Source organism: Mirounga leonina, unplaced genomic scaffold, assembly GCF_011800145.1.
Source record: "Mirounga leonina isolate KUSES-001 unplaced genomic scaffold, KU_Mleo_1.0 Mir_175, whole genome shotgun sequence".
Lineage (NCBI taxonomy): Eukaryota > Metazoa > Chordata > Mammalia > Carnivora > Phocidae > Mirounga > Mirounga leonina.
Window position 1 is genome coordinate 16,101,016 of NW_023270453.1, and position 6,000 is coordinate 16,107,015.

Below are 6,000 nucleotides of genomic sequence, written 5' to 3' on the forward strand. Positions count from 1 at the left end.
GACTAATGGAACAGTCCCTGTAAATTCCCAGAGGGGACCACCGGGTATGCCTGTCAGCCCCCAGGGCATCTCCACACTGGCACTGATGTAAGGGGACAGGACTGATGCCCCCAAGTAGAAGAGAATCAAATCCGTTCCCGAGGATCTTCAGGAGGAAATTTCATACCCTGCCTTAGCAATGTATTACAGCAGGAACTGTACCTAGGATTCTGTCTCAGAGTACTGACATGTGTAGTTCTACATTAGTCACTGTCTATCAGGTAACTCCTTTTCATATTTAACCAAGACTTTCATGTTTCTGTATCTGTTAACACATGTAAGATCTAGCTACCTCCTTATGGGCATTAAACAGAACGGTTATACTGAATGTTAAACACTTTGAATAGTTACACTTTAAAAAAGAAAGAAAAAGGAGAGAGAGGACAAGAATAGATATAACAATTAGAGTCATCCTTTACAGAAGATGGTCAAGAAAGAATAAAATCCATTCCTGTCAGTACCATATTTTTACAGGTCCTAAAAATACTCGAGTAAATTCTAGTGTCAGATGCCAGAATCTCATTCAACATTTCAGCATTAAAGTGTCTAAAACCAAGTCACTGATGAGTATAACGAGCACAATTTACTTTTTTTTTTTTTAAATCATTAATCCCCCTCTCGGCCCTTAGCTTCTTCAGAAACAATCCTTCCAAATTTCAGTTCCTTCTTTCAAGGTTTAAACAGAAGTTTTAGAACAAAAAAAATTTCCATGGATATTTTAAGACTTTAAAATAATGATTTCTACATGCAAAAACAGTTGTACAAGGCCCTCTAAGAGGATGCTAGAGACCTTCTGCTATGTGAATTGAGAGGCTAGAGGCAGAGACAGAACATGAAGCACGGAGCCGTTGACACAAACATGCCCGGAGGGATCAAAGTGGCAAGCGCAGCAAGAGGAAGGGGCACCGGTGTGAGCTCCTGGCCCACCACACAGCAGCTGCCGGACCTCAGGCCACTTACTTCTCTAAGACTTCGAGGTGTTACAATGCTTAAATGAGAAAATACACCCACAAACAGTCACTGAACTATAAAACCCCACACAAATATACCCCTCTGCTTACTCTACTTAACAAAGCTTAGCTATGACTGATTTGCATAAAACACAGAAATAACTTTCAAATTATAAAGACGCCACCTAATGGTAAGACATGAAGTGCATTAGCAGTCCAATCACAACCATGTCTGTATTCCTGGGAATATCTTAAAAAAAAAAGTAAAAAAGCTTAATTACTTATTATGAACAGAAAATATCCCCTCCAGTGTAACGGTTTTATAACTGATTTTTTTGTTGCTGTTGAATATATTCCTTGACGCTAACAACCACGAGTCTTATTCACACTTAGAGAGGCAAAAAATGAATGTGCACTTTGTCTACATTAAAAAAATAAAATATATTTGAAATTTTCTACATTGAAAAAAATAAGCTTAAGGTCTGATTATTCTCTTTTTATATACAAGGCACGACTTGACCACTTCTGCCTCAAATCCTTCATATTACAAAGTCAACAACTTAATTATTTTGCCTGAATGCGGACTCCAGCCAGACTGGCAAAAAGACAGAAGGGAGAACTACAGTGACCCTTCCAGAACACTGACAAGTCCTGGCCCCTAATTTGGGTGCTCCAAGCACATTTGGTTCAACTTACAGTGGCAGCTGCAGAATTCCAACCAATAAACCCACTAACACTGCAGATCCCAAATACGTGACTGGTCTTTGCTTCTCTGGCCCTTCAAATACCCACAACTGTTTCAGAGCTGGCAAACAGAACGTCTAGAATTAGAACAGGAGGTAACAGCAAAAAGCTACTAATAGACAATATCTCATTTAAAGAAGGTGAAAGTCTATTGCCAAACTGGCCTGGAGAGGAAAAGCTGTCGTGGATAAAAATCACAAAGGAATAAGATTAACATCAAACCACTCAAATTCATACGATCCAGGGCCTTGGGGCCAGCGCAGACCTGCTTAGCTTACTGGGATGAGTCGGGTAACAGAAGACGTCTAAAAGGGGCGCCTGGGTGGCTCAGTTGGTTAAGCGACTGCCTTCGGCTCAGGTCATGATCCTGGAGTCCCTGGATCGAGTCCCGCATCGGGCTCCCTGCTCGGCAGGGAGTCTGCTTCTCCCTCTGACCTTCCTCCCTCTCATGCTCTCTGTCTCAAATAAATAAATAAAGTCTTTAAAAAAAAAAAAAAGACGTCTAAAAGACAACAGAGACATAGAACCAGTTAGAACACTGGGGTCAGTCAAGGGTTTAGATGCCCACACAAATCTACAACATACCCTTAAATTCAGCTTTGGCAAACTGTTAAACAAGACAGTAGCTGACAGCAGGTGTGTAGAGAAGAGGTACTAAGATGCCACGCACCTGGGAACTTTTTCTGTAAAAAGTACCTAAGAATGGCTTTATCCCAGCCCTCCCCAGCTCTCCCCAGCAAGCTATCTGTAATAATGATGCTACAATGAAAACATGGGAGGCACTGATAATGACCATCAACTAGTGGGTAATGTCTTTTTTTTTTTTAAAGATTTTATTTATTTATTTGAGAGAGAGAGAATGAAAGAGAGCACATGAGAGGGGGGAGGGTCAGAGGGAGAAGCAGACTCTCTGCCGAGCAGGGAGCCCGATGCAGGACTCGATCCCGGGACTCCAGGATCACGACCTGAGCCGAAGGCAGTCGCTTAACCAACTGAGCCACCCAGGCGCCCAAATAAATAAAATCTTATTTTTTTTATTTTTTAAAGATTTTTTATTTATTTATCTGAGAGAGAGAATGGGAGACAGAGAGCATGAGAGGGAGGAGGGTCAGAGGGAGAAGCAGACTCCCTGCCGAGCAGGGAGCCCGATGCGGGACTCGATCCAGGGACTCCAGGATCATGACCTGAGCCGAAGGCAGTCGCTTAACCAACTGAGCCACCCAGGCGCCCGGGTAATGTCTTAATCACACGCCCAGGAGTCAGTCCAGTCAGTGTACTCCAAGTAGATAAGGAACTATTCTGTCTTTTCCGCTACCGTACCCTCTGAACATAGCACAGTACCGGACGCATGGCACCTGTTCAGTGATCACTGAGAGGAGAAGGATGAGAAGAGAGCAGGGAGCGTGGTAAGGCTGGGTGGCCCAGGACCCTAAGCCCCAGATCACTAGGAATTTGCTGCAGAACTGCTTTCAGAACGGTTTCCATGGGGAAACTGGCAAGGGCAGACCACATGAGAAAAACATCAAGAACACCCAAAAGGAACTGTTTTTGGAAAACTAAGTTACATGGACAGAGTAGGCTCTTATTTACATATTTATTTTGTAAAATACATCAGAATCTTAAATGTTTGTTGAGAAGGTGAAATGCCTGCAGAAATCTTACAAAGGCGCAAGAGCAAAAGAAAGATGTAACAGGAGTGAGCAGAATATTCTGCTTCCAGAGAGTTCTGGTAAATTCCCATGGATTCCAGCATGAAGCTATCGCGGAAGGAACTAAGGGTAAGAGCGGAGGAGTAGGGGCACCCAGGCTGAGCAATCTGGCTTCTGGATATTATCATCTGAAGTGGCGTCACCTGAGCCACCCATGACTGCTGACATGGGAGGCAGAGTTACCACTTTTATTGGATTTCCATATCAAAAATTACTTTTCAGACTTCAGTTAGAGGTCAGAAAAACCAGACTGCATTTTATCTGAGTCTCAGACCTCTGAGAGATGGAGTGCTTCACTCAACTCAACTGGGAGCCAGAGCCCTGTTCTGGAGTCGTACAAATCACTGAACTGTGGTTCAACGTGTGCTACCTTCCGACTGGGAGTCAGAAGACCTCCTCTACTTGGCAGGTATATTCCACACTTAAAGCCTCAATTCCCTTATCATTAAAAATGGGGACTATAATAACCTGCCACACTGAATTCACAGGACGGCTGAGGTTCAAATGAGACAATACAGATGAAAATACTTTGTGACATCCATATCGAGGCTGACAAAACCTATCGGCTGAAATGTTAGAACTAACATGTTGACCCCACCACACTCGGTGTCTCCTTAAAGGTGCATGCATTTTATTTTAACAGCATGAACGTTCTTGTGAAATTAAAAAAAAAAAAGTACCGCAAAATTCTAACCACCCTTCTATTCTTATTAACAGACTTCCAAACCAACAGTTCAAATATAATTTTATCAAAATAAAGATGCTCAAATGCTACCTCCTCCTCCCGAGTCACCCAAACCTCATGGCATTCCTCCCCCGTCTAAATGGCAAGCGCGCTGTGCACCGAGTCTCAAAGGGCACCTCTCTCATTGTTAGGAGTTGCTAGTGATCCTTTAAGGAGCAAAGGCAAAGAGTGTCCCGTGATGAGTGTGCACAGTTAAGGGGATGGCAAGAGACCAGAATCACTCATGGGCTTTCCAAGCTGCATGAGGCCCCTGTGCTATGAATCTCCTCTGTACCCAAGTGGGTGTTTTGTACCCCTCTTAGAGACTCTACCACAGTGACTAACAGAAATGTGTCATCTCCCTCATGTGTCAGGACAGGAAAAAACTGAGGACGTAGGAAAGCCATTTTGTCAAACAGAACCCTGCCCATTACCACACTGCTTTTTCTGTGATGGCTTTTTTATAGCATGACATCTCTCTGACCCCCCACTCTTGTGGTCCCCCCTCCCTTTCAAGAACCCGCAGCTCAGCAGACGAGCAGCACCTCAGGTTCCCACTCTGTGCTGACTTCAAAGTGGTGATTACCTGCAGTGATTATTACCTGTATCCATCATCGAATCTCTTCACCTTGACAACAGTCGGCCCTAGCCCCGCCTCCCTAGGCCACCCCTCTCTAGGCAGGCCCACTGACCGAGGTCTCCCCTGAGCAACAGCTGTTCTCAACCTCTCCTGGACTGGAAGCCCCTAGAAGGCTGGGAACATGTCTCACCACCTTATTCCTCAAAGCTCTTAATACTTTGCAAGTAACAGACCCTGAGCTACTCGTTGAATGAGACGCACACCGCTGATTCCTCGACTCTGTTCTCATCAGTCGGCTTCATTCCAGAATCTTTAGTGCAAAACCACTTACAAAACAAGTCATAGAAAGTGAAACAGGCTGCTCTGGGTTGTTTCTCTTCTTCCTCAGCACACAGCAAGTCTACACTTCTCTGTCTTGACCACAGTTAGGATGTCACTGACTGAGCTCGAGCCAACGGGATGCAAATAAAAGCGACGGGGCCCCTTGCAGGCCTGGCCCACAAAACCTCTCAGGCTTGTCCCTCCATCTTCTGCCCCCCTTCCAGTTAACAGGGAACTTGACTCCCCAGCATCAGTAGAGGCCCCATGTTGAAAATAGAAGCACCTCCAGCAGCCTGGGTCCTTGGATTACTGCTTCAAAGAGGGCCGCTCCCCCCCACTCTCCAATACTCACACACACACACGCACACACGCACGCACGCACTCACACACTCTCACACACACAAACTGGAACCACCTTAGATTGTCCTGAGATTGAGAAATGAACTTTGTCATTACATGTTTGAGTCTAATTGTTACTGTAGCCAAGCCTACTCTAACCATCCCAGGATCATTTGAAATTGATACCAAGTAATTTTCTTTCTTCCCCTATCATTGCTAATCAGAATTTCTAACAAAAAGTCCTCTAAAACTTACAGGTTACAGACCTAAATGGACACGATGAAGATAATAAATATCTACAATTCTACAATTCCTGGAGGGAAAGACTTAAATAACTGCTTAAAAAAAAAAAAAGAAAGAAAAGAAATCAGGGCACCTGGGTGGCTCAGTCAGTTAAGCGTCTGCCTTCAGCTCAGGTCATGATCCCAGGGTCCTGGGATCGAGCCCCACAGCAGGCTCCCTGCTCAGCGGAGAGTCTGCTTCTCCCTCTGCCCCTCCCCCTGTTTGTGCTCTGTGTGTGTCAAATAAATAGATAAAATCTTAAAAGAGGAAGGAAGGAAGGAAGGAAGGAAGGAAGGAAGGAAGGAAGGAAGG

General features: G+C 44.5%; 1 protein-coding gene across 5 annotated transcripts in view; it reads right to left on the reverse strand.

Moving 5' to 3' along the window:
• Positions 1-6,000, reverse strand: part of FBH1 (F-box DNA helicase 1) — a 52,478-nt gene that overhangs the window by 41,648 nt on the left and 4,830 nt on the right. The gene's annotated exons all lie outside the window — the stretch shown is intronic.